We start from the raw sequence: 18,861 nt of genomic DNA, 5'->3' as shown, positions 1-18,861 counted from the left end.
TGAAGCAGACGGTCAATTTTCGCGTTTGATGAGGCATCTAAGGCTTTTGCATTAATAAGGTCTATTCAACGTTGACAGTCTGGCTGTTCACAACCTGGCCTTACATACTGAAATGGCCTCCACCATGTCACTTCTGTGCCGTGCGCTAAACAGCTCCGCTGGTCATCCACCACAGACAATAGAATAGCTCCTTTTTTTTATTGCTATATCAATTATATGGACACTCTCGGCAGGTTTTTGCGTCGATTTGCCATCATTTTCCGCACAAACTGCAAATTGATAACATCACCCCATGTATTGTATGTTCTAACCGCGTGTAAAAGCTCGCGAGCACTGGCGACAAATGCAGCTGAAGCGGAGATGAAACGACCTGGCTGTCTCCATTGTGTGAAGGGTGCATGCGATAAAATCAACCCGCATGCGAGGCGTGCCATCGATTGCTCATCAAAGAGAGAGGAATTGCTCCTCCTGTCTTTCGTATGGAGCATGAAGGGACACCAGGAAGGGGAGGGGAGGAGGGCTGTGCCGTTTGAAGGGCACAGTCCCTGGTGCGCATGCTATCACGAGGCATGGGGCAGTCGGCTCGTAACTTGCTGTGCTCTAAATGCCTACTTCATGTTTAGATAACTGACAGACACAAAAACTGCTTCAGTCCCTGGAGCGGCCATATGCCCTTAAACCAATTGTTTTGTTGAGTCACGCAAGATTGAATCCAAAACAGTTAGCTGCTAGCCTTACTTCGTATAACAATACATAATGTTGGTATGGCATTCATCGCTTTGCCCTTAAGCGAAACTGTGGTCCTTTTCTTTTTTTTTTTTTACGTCAGCTATTGAATCTGAAAGGCGAGAGGCGGACGTGTAACATGGCGTAGCGACTTCACAGTGGGCGAATATTCAGACACCAGGGCCGTCGGCAACAGGCCCGCTACTCACAGCTGCGCATATTAAAACCGAATTGTGGCTGCTCCGACCAGGAGGCGTGCCCATTAATAATAGATGACATTTTTAAAGAAGCAGGCAAAAATTCTAATTGGGACCTTAGCCCTCACGAGCTCGAAAGGCAGGGCCCTTTAGGGGTTATTTACCGCAAGAGCAATTACAAACCCGGATGTGCTGGCGGAAGGAATTACCGTATTTACTCGAATCTAACGCGCACCTTTTTTCCGGAGAAAACGAGTCCAAAAATCGCATGCGCGTTAGAATAGAGTACCGAAAAAAAAAAAAAAAACTCGGTTATCGTATTGCCATCGACATTTCAAAATGGCTGCCTCCTACGCGCCTTGGCCATTTCTGCCATTTTTTCAGTTCGTACGTGTGCTGAGGAGATTGTCATCCCGTTCTGCGTTCGCATCTCGGCGGCATGGAAGTGCCGACTCCAAATACTCGACGAGTGTACCACGATGTCGCATTTAAAGAATAGTTATTACATGTGCAGAGATGAACGGAAATCGGGCCGCATCGCGGTCGTTCGAGTTCCCGAACGTGCGTGCGAGACTGGCGCAAACAGAGCAGAAGATTTTTACAGCAAAGCTTCACGAAAAGGTTTCAGTGGACCAAAGCAGCCCGGTTTCCCGAAATCGAAGAGTGTTGACAGCGACAAGGAGTGTCGACAGCGACGAGGACTGATCCATTACGCGACTCGTATCGCCGCCGTAGTGGTGACAGTTTTAGCGGCAAGGCCCGCTTTTTGATTTTGGTTTTTACTTTTTTGAAACTTTATTTCTTTAAAACCCAAATACTTGTTCTTCTGAATTGCGATGTTGACTCCTACGGACTTTTTTTGTTCTTTTCTCTCACGAAAAATGGGCTGCGTTACAATCGATGTAATACCTTTTTTTTTTTTTTCGCGGAAAACGGTGTGCGCGTTACAATCGAGGGCGCGTTACAATCGAGTAAATATGGTACGAAAAAGTGCAAACGCGGTCCTATCGTTCACATGCTCTTACATGGACGTGAAGAACGGAAAATTTGACACTGTTCCATATATCCGTTGCTAGCGTTCCCAGTTTTGTGATGTCCAGACCACCGCAGTGAAAGACATTTTAGTGGCATGCGTGTGTTATTACTGAACATTCCTTTAATTTGTGCGTGCAATGCTTGAAACTAGGTGTCAGCGGTGTTTCTGGGACAGACGACGTCCACCAATGAATCGCCGCCACACTTTCATGCTAACGATTGGCCTGGACATCAGAGCATCTGCGGAGAGCGCGCTTTGCCATCCAGCCGACTTGCACACTGAAGGTGTGTCAGCACCGTGCATGGAATCGTGGTTTACTAGGGCGCACGCTCGAGTGCTGTTTATTCAGCGGAATATTCTTGCTCCGTGGTTATCACTCGGCGGCGGCCCCAGATCAAGTTGCACATGTTATGACCTGCCAGCGGTGCGATTGCCGGTGATAAGACGCCCCAAACCTGAGACTCAGGCAGAGTTTGGCGCAATGTTCGTCGATATTATCAGAATGGCACTGTTAATTCAGTTTGATGCACTTTGGTGCAGTTGGCGCAGAAGTGGAATCGCCGCATTTTGTAAAAACGGGTCATGAAGAGATAAAAATTGAGCGAAGGGCACAGAAGATATTTAATGGAATTGCCCTTGTTCTCTGCACTACACTTTGACAGCGTTTGTTTCTTTATGAAAGATAAAAACTTCGTCTTGCGCTTGAATGAGCACCATTTGCTTTTCTTTCCCTATAGCTCTTTGAAGGGCCAGTAAACAACTCCGCGGTCCAAAATGTATGATGAAGTGATACTGCACACTTGTATGATGTGAACATGCTGCCGCAAGAATTTTGTGAATACGTGCTGTAATAAGGAAGTTACAGGGTATAGAACAACTCACTTCGACTGCTTTCGGTCTCTTACTCGGCCTTCCCCCGCCCTTCTCGACAGCCAGAGAGGCAGGCATAGCTGCTGCCGTCACTTCGCCCACTTCAGCAAACGTAACACGACATCGGCGAATTCGTCATCAGCACGCAGGCAACGACCAAGCAAGACTTCCTCCACGTGTCGCTCGTGTCATAGCGGCACTCGGGTCACTCAACCAGCGCAGTTGAAGAAGCACGGTAAATGTGTGGCCAAAACCGCACATCACCACAGGGCCAAGTTGCTGTTTTTGTAGTGCAGAGGACCACGAACGAAGCCAGTGCAACATAATGTACGAGGAGGATTGTACAGGCGCTGAAGAGGGGCGTGGGAATTGTTCTTCAAAATGGAGCGTCTGCACGGCGCACAGCGCTATGCTATTCACAAAATATGATCGCTGCGGCTGTCTGCACGAATTGGCAAGCTTGTTTGGAGATTTAAAAAAAAAATGTCGAAGCCTTCTTATTGCCCTTTAATTTGCGTTGCCGCTCTATTCTTATCCAATACTTGATGCTTCCTGTCTCTTTGCTGCTCTTTGTAGATGTGCAGGCACTGCAAACTGTCTTCACCATCTCGGTATTTCTGATTTGTCGCCAAGACAGCATCGTGCACCACTCTATGTGCTATATTTTCACAGCAAATTCTCAAAAAGTCACTCCTTGCTGACAGAAAAGCTTCTCTCTTTATCACAGTGTTGCCCCGAGATAAGCAAGAGAAGTTGCACAAAGAGCAGCAGGTCTTCATGACCTTGAGAGCATCTTTGTCCACAGGGTATCACACCTCTCTTGCTGGGTATCACACCTCTCCTGTCAAAGCGTGCGGGTTGTGTCTGTGTAGTCCTTTTTAATTGCACCACCTTCACGTAGGAACGATGGGCTAACTCTACTTGCAAGCAGCCATCCAGCGATAAGAACTCCTCGACGCCAGAGTAACTTGCCCGGGGCAAGTCACAAAAGACAATGCACTCAAACTGTACTCAAAAGCATCTTATAACAATACCAATTTAAACAATATAGTGGATACAACAGTGAGCAGCCACTTCATTGAGAACTTTTTTTTGTTACAGTTCAGTTTGACTCCTGGGTATAAAGGAACACCCAAAATGATGGGAAAGAAAAAAATGCAAGCAGACGGTCCATCTGAGATTATGTGCGGTGTGTGTTTACAGAATACAGCCCGTTTCCCAGCTTTCCCACATAAAGCCTCCCTTTCCCGTTGAGCGCCATGACCTGGTTATAACAAAATTTCAATGGCACTTGAACAGGTTATGAGCAGACTCATCTGTAGTTCCTTACATTCTGGATTTTGTTAAACTGAAGTTCATCTAACAGAGTTTGATTGCTATATAGGAGTCACAAAAAGTTTTCTCTTACGTTACAAATTATCTCCACTTATTCACCTGTGTAATTATAATCTGACGGTGGGCCTGTCAGTACACAAAAACAAAAGCCAATCACTAATGGTGTGGCACTGTACTAAAGGTTTCCTGCAACCAGCCGCTGCATCGTACTGCGCAGTACCCCGACAGCTGCACACTGCCAATGTCTGCAGTTCAGCATGCCAGCTGATAAGTTGCATACAGTTTATCCCACTGCTGTACAACATGCTATTATCTAACGAAGTGAAGGAAGTGACCCTTTACTTTTTGGAGCAGACTTCAGAGCCAAAAATGTACTGTTTTCCAGCAGCCATAAGTGTTTCGAAGCAGGAAAATGATACGTTTGGACCAGCTATTAGTGTTTTAAAAGGAGATGGCAAATATACCTACAATTCCCGGAGTTCAAAGCATTGCCAAGTGTCTCACACATATTAATACTTATTACGAAAATATAATGTAAATTGCAAGAAACGAACATTAAAAATACGGTTGGTTATCGAATGTGCTGTGAAATAAGCAATACATTAATGTACCACATCCTTGAGGCAAAATGCGATCAACCAGTAAAGCTGAGCAACACATTATAGAAGTACCACATTCACATGTAAAAGCTAGTTCATCTCGGATTTCACGTGACCAGAAAAATTCTCCGAATTAACCCATGACGATTATCGAGAGTATCAAGAAAACAATAAAAGGTGTCGATTACATCAATGCATTTTATTGATTAACATGTAAATCCAGCACTTATTTTGCGTAGAGCAGTTTAAAAGCTGCAGTTTTTCGTCATTTACGACTTCGTCCACAATGTTGACCGCGGCTCAAGGCACCTGTCTCTTAGCCTGAAACGTGCCCTTCACCCATCCCTGATTACATACCAACACCACCATGTGCACGTGACAATTTTTTCGCCACAAAAATAGCCAGCAAATTGATCATTCATCCATCACAATCTAGCGAGGGAGTTTATGCCAGCATGCGGACCATGCCTGAAGCTCTTCTTCAACAGCTTCCACCATGTTTGTGTTTTGCAACATTGCACGTACATTGCCAAAGTCAAAATGAAGCACTGAGGGCCGCATCCCCTCTGTATGGAAACCGTGGTAGCTGAAGACATGATCATAGTGCCACGCAGTTCTGAAGGCACGCATGGGCGCCTGTGTCCAGAGTTGAAACGAAACTGCCCAGAGCAACATCTGCCGATGATAAACCTGGCTCGCTAATGCACAGTCATGGATGGTGTCTTCGTAGATCTAAGGCACACGACTAAAACGAAACTAGTGCTTGTCGCAGATTTGACCCTAGTCACTAATGACTGTGCAGGTGCCTGTGCGGCAGTTCAGCTCGACGCTGGCGAGGATCACTTGAATTAAACGGGTTGAGGCCAAATATGACCAAGTAACGAGGAGTTTGATGCCATTAAACATACACATGCTTGCCAGGACAAGAGAAGATGTCCGAATTATCAGATGTTCCTAAATAACAGAGGGTCAGATTAACTAGCTTTTACTGATAACCGTTGCCAAAGAGCAGTTATAATGTGAGACCAAACAATCTCTGTCATTTTCACCTTTCGCCGAAATAGCCTGCAGGTCAAGCCGAAAAAAATAAATAAAACCAGCCAACGAGCTATATGCTTGATATGCCAGTTCTTGTTGCATAATGAGATCAGAGCCTTTAACTCTTTCCTTACCACGCCCTAGGCATCGTTCACCGGTGAACGATGATTTCACGCCGCTATTTTTCAACAACCGCCGTGCGCTTCGACATGAAGCGCCATCTAGACGATTGTACACACACTAGAATTGCTGTTTCTGCACGGTTCGCATTTTTACCGCGAGGCGGCGATTTTTAAAGGGCCCCGCGTTCAAAGGTTGAAGCGCACGTGAGCCGCGCGATGGTGTTGACATACCCGAAAACCGCGCGTCGCGGAAAAAAGCAATTTCGCTCGATGCCGGCGCTTCGACGAGCAATCTTTTAGGAATTCTCGAGCAGTGATGAATCAGACACGATGTGGTGAACGTCGGATTCAGCTCCGATGAGAAATTTCACCAGATCAGCCGGAAACGTCAGCTGTTAGTCGCGAGCAAGTTTCGTTTTCACTTTCGCTTTTGTTTGTAGTGTTCTGGAGGCCGGCTGACCTTGCTGTATGTGTCCCACATATTATTATTATTATCTTAGCGTGTCTACTTCACTTGGGCATGTCGTGGTGCCTCCAGCACAAAGACGCGTGGACTTCCGCACCCAGAGGGACGCGCGGCATCTTGGGATCGACCTCGACAGGACCGCTCCGCAGTAACTGCATCGGCTGACGAGAAGCGCTGGATTTTTTCCGCCTCTTCTTCACGGCGGAGGTATGCTTTTCAAGTATGCGTGGGCCCACATACTTGAAAAGCCGAGATACAGTGAGAAGACGGATCGTGGAAGGAGGTGACGCCAGAGGAGATGGTGAAGTTTATTGGACTCTCGATGTACATGGGGATATAGAACTTCCGCGTCTAAATTTGTACTGGAGTACGACAAATTGCTTTCGGGACTTCTTCCGCCAAAAATCATGGCAAGGCAGCGTTTTTACCGCGCTCCTGGCCACGCTGCATGTTTCGGATCCCGAAACGAAACGGCGAACGAACTGTTTTGGTGCTGCACACTGATCTCCTTGAGTGAACAATTTATAGCTCGAGAAGTTCTTGAGCTAAAACTTTCGTTTTTTCACTCCTACTCCACTACGCTGTTTTAAATATTTTGCATCTCTCATAATTTTTCCATAATTTTTTACTCTGAAGATATAAGTCTAATATTATGACGTTGTTGTGAACGTCCTTAATTATTTGTGTTTGTCAATTTTTGTTATATATTTATATCTGCCATTTCTTTCGTCGAATGTACCTTCAAACTCTACATTTAGTACTTGCATTTGGTATGTAATATGTGCTGTAAAATTTGATTTCTTGAAAAAAAAAATCTTGGCTAGGACCAACTCAGAACTTCACTATTTCGCTATGCATCAAGTAATTTTTTTTGTAACTCAAGAGACAGGCTTTATCGATTTTAGCCATTTCTTAAATAATGTTGCCCTGTGATTATAACATTTTGTATATTTCGGAATTTCTCAAAAAATGTTTTGTTGGAGATGTGGCTTCCTTCCTAAAAATTTTTTTGAAAAATTTTGATTTTTTTTTTGTATAGGAATTTCTTGGCCAAATAAGTTTTTTTCTATTGTTTTAAGATAACCAGCATTCAAAGTACGTTCATTTGTCTTTATTTTTGATGTATTGCATGGCACTGTAAACCTGTAGCAACGGCACAGAAAATTCCTAGTTGCAACATACAAAAATAGGCCAATTTCCCCGTGGTAAGGAAAGAGTTAAGGTGAGAGCGTAATCAGAAAACTGTGCGACAGCCACTAGAGCAATGGCTAACATGACGATTTAACGTGCCACGTGAACGCGCGGCATGTTAAGAGTAAACAAAACCCCACGGACGGACGAGAGGGAAACGCAACATGCATCGCGTCTCCCCTCTAGCACGGCCGCAATTTTTCTTGGGGCGAGCGTAAGCGGGGAACGCGGTGTTGCAGAGGCAGGCGCACGTCGCAGAGCTGTTTTTAATATGGATGGACGACGCTATGAGCAAGCCGAGGCTTGGGCTAAGGTCGCCACCTTGCAGTGTCTGAAGGCAATGCAAAATTGCACTTCTCCGATTGGAAACGCGCGGAATGGGACAAACACTTAGCAACAACGCGTTGCAGGAGCTAATCACTAAGGCCACGGTCCACGATGCATTACTTTACTTTACCGCTCCCAGATGGAGACACCCCCCGCCAACCAAGAGCACTTCGAGAGGAAACAGATACTAAAAGGTGCATTTGTAAAGCACCCAGAGTGTGCGACAGTGGCGCAGCGGATAGCATGCCCGGCATCTGGTGTCGCTGACCGAGAGGTCGTGGGTTCGACGCCCGTTGAGGAACTTTTTTCTGTAGGTTTATTTGCCATCTGATCGTGCGCATTTTTTTCGACGTCACTTCTGTGACTGAAATACATCACTGAAGTCCTGGTGGACCCCAGCATAAAACACTTTCGTATTAAAAAGAAGTCACACGCCCTTTGCGAGACAGCCCAGGCCCGAAATATAGGCAAGACCTTGCAAAAATTTTACTATATCCACTGAAAAAATCTTCACTATACCAGTTTCAAATGATTCGTTTCGATCTGATCTTAGTGCTGCAATATTTTCCATAATAAAGCAAGGTGGGGTCGTTCACTGGCGAAGCAAGTTGGAATGCAAGCATAATGCCGAATATTGTTAGTGTGCAATCTATCAGCGGCACTACCAATCTGCAAAACATTGTACGAATCGTCGCAGCACGAGATGCAGATATGGCGTCGATCTGGTGGAGTATATGTGCCCATGGCTAAACGATAATGCACCAACCATCTCAATGTGTTAGCTCGCACGCAGAACATTTATAGCGATCTTTCTAGTCACCTTGCCAACACACTAGCCCAAGGTTTGAGTTACTGTACCATCAGGCTTCTATGCTAAAAGCCCTCTGTTTGAATACGGTCGATCTTGCGTACATCGTACCCACATACAACTAATTATTGTGTGCATCGAACAGTTGTAAAATCCCCTTGAATATATTTTTGATATACAAGATATTCTATTTATCGAATTTATATCTATCTATCTATCTATCTATCTATCTTATATATCTATCTATCTATCTATCTATCTATCTATCTATCTATCTTCTTGTGATCCTGTTCAGATTCGATATATCCGGCTTCAACTGTGCAATAAAAATGCAATAACGTCGAAGTCTGGGTCAGTTGGTACATGACGTTGAGGCAAAAACCAGTCAAAAAGACGCCGGACAAGGGGAAGAAGTGACACACACAACCACTGTGCCAATGCATTCTTCTTTTTCCCCTTTATTCTTTTATTGTGGGGCCCTGCTATCACAGATGGACAATTCATGTGCGCTTTTCCCACACTTTTCTCTTAGTGAAGCTTATAATGCCTTGGCATCAACAACACGTGTTTCCATGCAATGCACATTCTAAAGCAAAAAGCTGCTTTCAAGCATGGTGTAGGGACCGCTGTCAAATCCGGAGCACGGTTTTTTTTGTTTACTTTGAGCGGTAAACATGGGAGGCCCACGCCGGTCGAAATGCTGCATTTAGCCCGTCGCGCGACTTGGGTGGCTTTTGGTCAAAGCAGATGCGACCGGATGGGCCCTGACCGCAGGCTTCGAAGTGCCTGTGCGTCACCCTACTTGGGCAACGGAGATGGACGAGCCCATCTGGTTTCTTGTCGCGCCCAGGACAAAGGAGCCCGCCCCATGCGGGCAGCGGCAGGAAGGGTTGGAAACGCCATCGTAATGACCCCCCTGATTGCCCAGCGATGCCTTTCAGCTGCGCATGAATGGGCCGCTTCCAGGCTCCGACGCGGCAGTGGCGACGTTTCACATTGGTTCGGCACAGCTGTTTGCCGTTCACACGCTTCGCGGTCGTCACCGAAGGAGGTACAAGACAAAGCGGCCTACTTTTTGGGCACCGCGCGATTGCCGGAGGCATTTGTCATGTGTGGCATGCATCAGGTGGCTTAGACGGCGGGTGGGCCCTTGACGCTCGAATGCGTGAGGAGCGGGCCCACGTCGTGGGGCGACGGCGCCCGGTCGGCACCTTTGATAAGTGTTTACGCGCTGGCATTCCTTTGGCGTGGTAACCATTTCCGCACTTTGCTTTACAGTCTGGTTCGGCAGAATGGCTGGAGCGGGAGTTGGGGTAACGAGCTTGTAAGTGGTGCCACGTGCAATGTTGTGCGCGGAGGGGGGAGCAGCGAAGTGGCCCGAGGGTGGTGTCCCTTCAGCAAATGTGTCTGACACGGCACCAGAGTTTCACTGCACGCGTGCATTTAGCTCTAGGCACGTGTCACGTCAGCTGAGTCTGCCCTGGTCACAGCAACTTTGGTTTACTTTGTTTTTATTTGCCTCTTGTTTGTGTGTTTGGGGTGAGGAGCATAAGCCCGTATATTTGTAAGAAAGTGGTGACCTTGTAGAGAGTTCATCGATTCGCTGTATGCACTGTCCAATTACAGGGCAAACAGGCGGCTATTCGCCGGCAGTAATGTGAAGGCGGAGCATCAGGGTAATAAGAAGCAGCCCCGGTGTCCCGCCTGGTGTTCTGAACCGGGCTTAAGGTGTTAGGCACCGTCGGCTCCACCGAATCTCGTAGGGTCGCCCTACATTCGGTTCATTTCCAGTGTTTTTCTTTATTTCTTTGTAACATTTATGCCGGTAATTCTTCTGCAAGTCTGTAATACAAGTTGTCTTGATTTTCCTCTAAACTTCTCCAGCGTATCTTATTCTTTAAGCGACAGCGAATACAATGCCGCTATTCGCATGGCGGCAGTTCTCATTTAATTCCTCCCACTTTCGTTTATACCACCTCGGGTGGTGCGTCTCTGGCGTCGAGTGTGGAGTGTTCTTATCTGTTCTGTAACCCCAAGTTTCCGTTTCTAAAGAACTAGGGGTGTGCGAATATTCGAAATTTCGAATATTTTTCGAATAGTGTTTGCTATTGGATTCGATTCGCACTGGAATATTACTATTCGAACTTCTCAAAAACAAATACAGTCAACACCCAATTGTAAGTGAGCCCCCTCAGATTTTTAATATGCTTCACCACATTACACACTCGTATCGCGGCAAAGCTGCCTTTCAACCTCCGTTACGATGAATTCAAGTGGTCCCTAGATTTTCAGTATGCTTCACCTCATCACAACCCGGTATTGCGGCAAAGCTGCCTTTCAAGCTCCGTTACAGTCGAATTTTGCCGAGACAACGTCCGATTGGAAGTGGTCCCTAGATTTTCAATATGCTTCGCCTCATCACATCCCGGTATTGCGGCAAAGCTGCCTTTCAAGCTCTGCTACGGTCGCAAATGTATTAACTCAAGAAAACGTTGGTTCCAACATGCAGATGAAAGATGTGGCAGAGGTGGGGCTCAATTGATGCTGTTTTGGACCTGAAATTTGGGCAGGAAGTGCGAAAAATCGGAAGCCGCAGCTTTTAGCATCCAAAATTTCAGATGTTCTTATATATCGACGTCTAGGAGGGCAGATTGGAATTTGTCCCCACATCAGTTGGGCTTCCACAGAAGTTCCACAGAAAGAGGAGGAGAGGCTGAGGAAATGGCATCTTTGCCTTCACGTGTAAAGTGTTGTCGGCAACACTTGGTTGCACCAAACCATGTACATAAATACAATTGCCTCTACATTGCCTCATTCTCATAAGACAACTATGAAAAACCCCGCCAGTGCTCCATCAGCCTAGCGAAAAGAAACACTTTCATGTTGCTATCTCATAAGAATATGCTTAGGATCCTAACTTTTTTTTCTGCAATTTCGCTTCGAAGTATTCGCAAAATTATTCTAGAAATATTCGAGAAATATTCGATTTGATTCGCACTCACACTTCAATATTCGGATCACTCGCACCCAAAATTTTGCTATTCGCACAGCTCTAAAAGAAACAGAACTTACTTATGGTGAGTGATTGTTGCAGATGGAGGGGGGGTACATACCACGAGAGCCGCCAGCTTTGCACCTCTTGGTGTTGCTCTGCCAGTTTCTTCTCATCTCCTCTACAAGCTTGTATGGGGCCAACCAGCTTCGAGCACTGCATAATTAACAGGGAATCAAGACAGATCGAACTCTTCCATGCAACAACATTTAATGAAAGACAATTAAAAAAAACAAATTTAATGAAAGACATGAACGTTTCAATAGAAATCAACAAGACATGAGACTATCTCAACTAACCAGCACCTGGAGGTGGTTCCACTAACATCCTGCTAAACACCAAGAAATGATTTTTAGGTTTCTTTAAAAAGGCCTCAAAATGATGTTTAAAGGTTCCATGCATCAGTATCATTACTTGTACTTCAAGCTATTGCACACTTCATGGACATTCGGGTGCACAGCCAGCTACAGCTAAGAACGTGTGTTCTTGGCTGTAGTTGAGTTCGTGAAAAAGGCATTTATATGTGCCAAAGTGTCAAGGCATGACTACAGTGCCACCAGTGCAGTACAGTTTGCCTACAGAAGGATTAACCTTCAGCACTGTGGCTTACATCACATGCGGTCAGAAAGTATAGAATAACTTTCACATTATACTCTCACTAGAATGTAGAGGGTGGCAGCAGGAAGTGAACGCCACAACCATGCACTTTGATTAACAGAATTCCATAGCCATTGAACTATTTAAATATGGTTCAGAAGTAGGCATGTGCGAATATTCGAGCACTTCGAATATATTCGAACTGACTATTACAGTATTCGAATTCGCTTCGAAACGAATTTAAATTATTCTAAATTTTGAAGTATTCGAAATGAGTGAATAGACATAAACTGCATGTAACCCCCTGTAAAGGTGGTTTCACTGCAGTGAAGGGGTGCTATACCTCGATTACACACATAGGCGTTCACAGGGTTCCCCTTCAGGGGGTGAAGGTTCATCGCAAAGCTCCCCTCTCTATTAAGTCAACGTTTGGGGCAGACTTTGCGACCCCCTCTTCTTAGGCGACTAGCAGGGGCAGCCGTCCCCCTGCCCCCCCCCCCCCCCCCCCCTCTGCACACGCTTATGAATACACCCATCCCAGGGAAATCTGCACTGCCGCGAAGCCCCACTTAAGATTAAATGAACAAATTACTCTGACACCGATTCATCATTTTTTAAGTTTAAAAGCTCGTTATAGGCTTATATGCTCGAAGTAGAGGAAATTGTAAAAGGCAACGTATTTTACAGGTTACCACTTGCATTCTACCGAAGGTCAAATCCTGCTACTATTCAAAGTTGCTTCCACTTCCCTTTCAACCAAAAAGAATGACATTTGCACATGCCTTGCTTCAATTTTGAAAAATATTGTGCAGATTAGTTGGGTCATGACAAATATGCCCAGTTTTCTTTATAAGATGCGATATATACTTTTCGAATCTGATTCGAATTTATTTGACAAAATCGCTATTCGCTTCGAACCTAAAAATTACTATTCGCACATGCCTATTCAGAAGCTAATAACTGGGCACTTAAGTGAAAAAAATACTGTTTTGCCTGAAGTAACAATATAAACTGATAGGAACAGCAATGTTATTCGGGAGCTACAACAAAAATATAATTTTACCAGCCATATAACTGGACATTAGCTCACTGATCAAGTGAACAAGCATGAGGAAGTGTGTACAGGCAGACATGAACAGATCTCTCAACAGCCAGAAACGCTGTCCACCCTGCTTCCAAGATGAAGATTTCAAGTGGAGGCGAGTGTATGCATTTGTGCTGCCTCTCACTTGAATGTTTCTCTGAAACTTCACCTTGCACAACCTTTAGCACCAAGCACACAGAGCCACGAGCCATCTTTGTTTGCCCAGACATTGCACCTATGACACAATACCTCCAAGATAGAGTCTACAAGCTTCCTACATGGAGATCCAGGGCTGCCAGCAGAACCAAGTTAGAGGAGATGCGCACTGCAGGCTTACTGCAGAGTGAAATTTTTGCATTTTGGTGGACTTGGGTCAGGCTATGATGACAACTGCAGATTGGTCATATTACTATAATATCAATTTGCAAGCTCCCAGCACATAAAATATTTCCAAGGTTTTAATACCAATGTCTTAGAGAGTGACGTTACACCGTTGTCACAGCGTCTAAAACATGCACATAAGACCATGTTGTACCCAAGTTGTCGAGGAAAGCATCTTCGTCAAAGCTGCTGTCGTCGTCTTGCCTTTGCAGGCAGTGTTTAAGCAGCAACCCCACGGTGCCACTTCCTCCGGCAAGGCGCGGCCCAGGAGTGCCAATTGGAGAGTCTTCCTGTAAAGAAACGTAACAAAGGAAATGCATTTTTGTCAGTCTTACCATAACATGCCTGCCAATGCTAGGTGCGATCTTGCGTTAAAGAAAAGTCAAACAACTCGTGGGGCTTGATGACAAAACACTTTCCGCAAACAGAAAACTGAGTTATAAAGATCTCTGCCAAATTTTGCAGTTACAAGCAGTGTGCGGAATTTACAAGGAGAGCCAAGGCTCACAAACCCTCTTTTCAAACAGAGCGGCGGACTAGCCACCTGCGGCTGCATTGTGACACCATTTAGCACACTCCCTTAGAAAGCTTCCATTGATCACTAGAGGTTTGGAGTCCTCCCTAATGTTACCATGTATATTACTTGCATGTTATTGTTACCATGTATACATCGGACGGACGGGGCGCTGCCTGAATCTATGTGTCAGAGAGCACCTTACTTCTTAGAAGGCACGCCGTACACACACTTGGCGATGCACTGCAAAAGTTGTAACGGATGTTCGCCGCTTTTTGAGCAGACGCAGGTCTTGTTCGCTCACAAGCACCAGAAGGCAAGGGAAATGGTGAGGCTGCCTTGATAAAACAGGAGTAAGACACGTGTTAGCCACTCATTGATACATCTACTAGAAGCAGGGGTCACAGCTTACCCTTCAAAAACATGCGAGATAACTTCGGTTCGTAGATAACCCCTGTTTTTCTGGTTTTACGCAAGTTTTTACAGCCCGTTGATTCTGTTTTGCTTTTGTTTTCTCGGTTTTTTCAAGGATGTTCACATGATGCAGATCGGTGTTGGTCATTGCCAACATAAGATGCGGATTTCTTTCCATTAAACTTCAGTTCCCAGTTAGCACCTGTCCTGCGTGTTCTTTACTGTGCCCTGTCTTCCCTGCGCTTTCGCTTCGACATGATCTATACCACTCGTCCAGTACTCTACGTTACTTCAGTTTTGACTTAACTCCACATGAACAAAAAGCCAAAGTAATTTTGTTGCATGAATACAAGAACCACAAAAAAACTTCAAAAGCTACAAGGCAGCATGAAAGATTAGTATACATCCAGCCTCCCTGCAGCATGCCACATGCTTCTAGACCATGGCAGACATGTCGCAACATGCAAGTTGTTATCTACGACAGCATCACCGTTTCACGGGATTGATTAAGAGCGAATAGGAAAGTGGAAGTGAAAGACCATCACATTGGAACAGAATGCAGCTACTGTCAAGGCTGTCACACTTGGTGCTTGGTAGTAATGCTTTCATCAGAGCTTGGAGGGGAAGGTATTTTCGTTAGGGGTGCGCGAATATTCGAAATTTCGAATATTTGTCCAGTAGTGTTTGCTATTTGATTCAATTCGCACTGGAATTTTACTATTCGAACTTCCCAAAAACAAATACAGTCAACGTCCGATTGAAATTGACTCCTTCAGATTTTCAATATGCTTCACCTCATTACACTCTCGTATTGCGGCAAAGCTGCCTTTTAAGCTTAATTACGGTCAAACTTGCCAAGACACAGTTAACGTGCGATTGGAATGTGGTCCCCTAGATTTTCAATATTCTTCACCTCATCACACCCCGGTATTGCGCCAAAGCTGCCTTTCAAGCTCTGCTACGGTCACAAATGTACTAACTCAAGAAAACGCTGGTTCCAACATGGAGATGAAAGCATGTGGCAGAGGTGGGGGCTCAATTGCTGTTTTTGGACCTGAAATTTGGGCAGGAAGTCTGAAAAATCGGAAGCCAAAGCTTTTAGCATCCAAAATTTCAGATGTTCTTATATATCGTGTCTCCGAGGCAGATTTGGAACTCCGGACTTGAAGGGAGCACACCCTTGTCCGCCACATCAGTTGGGCTTCCACAGAAGTTAAAGAGGAGGAGAGGCTGAGGCAATGGCACTTTTGCCTATCACGCGGTAAAGTGGTTGGCGGCAACACTTTGGTTGCACCAAATCATGTACATAAATAGAATTCGGCCTCTACAATTGCCTCATTCTTGAAGAACTATGAAAACCACCCCGCCAGTGTTCATCAACACTAGCGAAAAGAAACACTTTCATGTTGCTATCTCATAAAAATATGCTTAGGAATCCTCTTTTTTTCTGCAATTTCGCTTTGAAGTATTCGAAAATATTCTAAAAATATTCGATGTCGCACTCACACTTCAATGTTCGAATCCGCTTCACACCCAAAATTTTGCTATTCGCACAGCTCTAAATTTTAGTTTAGCAACGCTTTACAAGCGTACAGTAAACCACATTACCATGTTTGACTCATTTTTACTGAGAAGTGCCTCACTCAGCATAAACATGTGCCTCTTGCAGATCCTACATAAATCGAGCATATGATAAGCGACAATATGCTCGCAGCACGAACATGCTGAAACGACAATGATGGAACAACCAGGTGGCATGACGATGGAAGAATCAAGTAGTCACTTGGTGTTTCCTTTGTACCAGTGGAATTGTTCATAGTAGTTTTGAGGGAGCAGCATGAAAACTATAGAAAGACTCAGACTCCTAAAATAAAATGTGGCAAAACGAAAACCAGTGACTTACTGCGGTAAAGAAGTCGTCCAGTGGGTTCACACTGTCGAGGGTACTGCAAAAAAAACAAACACAAACAGTAACAAAAAAAGCCACCAGCAACGCAGTATTTTTCGTTGTCCAATTTCGAGCTTCACTGAAAGTTTGCCAATTCACTAACGCGGGGGAACCGTACAGAAGCAATGGATAAAATAATGTATATAACTAGACTTTTAAACAGCATTTTCTGAAGTATATCTGGCACGCACTAAGTCGAATCCCGCTTATAACGAATACGCTAAACGAAATTTCCGCCACAACGAATAATTTCTCGATTCCCCGTCAGCCGCCCATAGAAAACAATGCGAAAAATGTCTCATCACAATGAATACTTTTTATGGGTATTTCCGCTTGAACGAAGTTTTCGCAAGTGCCACCACATAAGGAAAAGGAGCCTTGCCTAGGATTTGCCGCGAATATCCGCTAGAAATTCGACCATTCTCCGTTGCCAGAGCCGTGCGGCCGCCGCATCGCAAGACCCGTGTCTTCATCGGAGACATGCTTTCTGCCACCTCACGCACATCCCGGTAATTTTTCGCCATTGAGATGCTCAGCGACAGATCGTCCATCCGCCATGATGCTGCCGGCGGATTTGATGCGCGTGCGGGCCGCGGAAGAATCGTTGATTGAACTCCCGCCATTGTTTTGACGTAGCACTCAAACGAAACTACTGCTCGTCGTCACATGGCCCATGCGATCGTGAATGACATCCATGGCGTTTTGAAGGCACACGCGCCGCCAGCGCGCACCTAGTCCAAGCGTAAACTGCAATTCTGCCGCAACCGCTGTGAATACAAATGCGGTCGTGTCGACGCGACCACGGGGACCACGAAAGTACGCGCGCATCCATCGAACGTACGCGCACCGACTCAATGCAATGTGCTGCGGCCCAAACCACGGTAGACGCGATCAGAGATAGCAACGACGCAGTTCTGAAGGCACACGCACGGCCAGCGCGCACAGATTGGAAAACGGAACTACCGTCGCTACCGTTTGCCGGAAGCGCTGCGCAGAGAAAACGGTGGCAGAGACCGCCGTCGCTATCGTCGCGGATTATCGATAGCGAATATGCTGAAGTACGCAGCTAACACACCGGAAGAAAGATTAAAGGCAACAAAGTCGTAAAACGACACGAAGCGTTTCGACTTTCCTTTCTCTCGCTTATGACTGTGGTAGTGCGGAGCTTCGGCACTTCGTTTTCACTTAGCCTCTACACTCTAAACAGAAAAAACGCCCAGAATGGGGTTTTTTGGCTTGCCTCTAGAACACTCCCATCTGTACATTCTTTCTATGCCCTCAGAAAGGGCGTAAAAAAATAACTCCCATAGGAGGGCGTGTATAGAGTGTACGTTGGGTATAAATGTTACTCCCTTTGTGGTCTGAATAGAATATTTCCACGAGAGACAAGGGGTGTTAGTCGTTCTCATTAGGGAGGTTTTTTCGGTTGTGTAATAATGGTGGCATATAACTCCCTTAGATGGGCATTTATGGGGCTTACGTCGGGCATATGTTTTACTCCCTTTGTGCACCAATATAATATTTTGCGAGGCACAATGGGGGTGGTTTATCGTTCTTATTAGGGAGCATTTAAGGCGTAATGCAGTCGTTTCTAGGGGGGGAAATGGGAGTTTTTGTTATTAAGCGAGCACGTTTTTTGTTTTGTTTTTTCTTAAGTTTGGGAGTGAATTCGGTGCTTTTAGGGTACTTTAGTTTACTCCTCTGGGGAGTGCTTGCGGTAGTAAACGGAGTAACCTTTGCTGTATAACTCCCTCTAGAGCTTCTATGCCATTTCTAATTGCCAAAAATACAGTCTCGCAAAAACTGAGCCATGCTAGCATTCTTGCAAAACTGTATCTCGACAATTAGACATTAATAAAAGCTTTGGGGGAGGGGGGGCTTTTCAGCAGAAGTGGCGATGCAGAACTTCCGAAAGGGTTCCTGCTTGCGCCGTTGGAGAAGACACACACCAAACATTGACAAAATATTTATTGTATGGTAAATGTCCAACTAGCATATATAATACAAGTCTCGTGTTGAATTTCCGGCAGTGAGCACTTCTGCGGACAGAAACATACAAAATGCAGGTATGTATAGCAGTGCCTTAACTGCCAGTAAATGACAAGCCTATATAAATGTAAAAGAAGGTGGCCCTATCAGATATCGATATCACACAT

Source organism: Rhipicephalus sanguineus, chromosome 5 (genome assembly GCF_013339695.2).
Source record: "Rhipicephalus sanguineus isolate Rsan-2018 chromosome 5, BIME_Rsan_1.4, whole genome shotgun sequence".
Classification (NCBI taxonomy): Eukaryota; Metazoa; Arthropoda; class Arachnida; order Ixodida; family Ixodidae; genus Rhipicephalus; species Rhipicephalus sanguineus.
The sequence above is the reverse complement of the archived record's forward strand: the minus strand, read 5'-3'. Positions refer to the sequence as shown.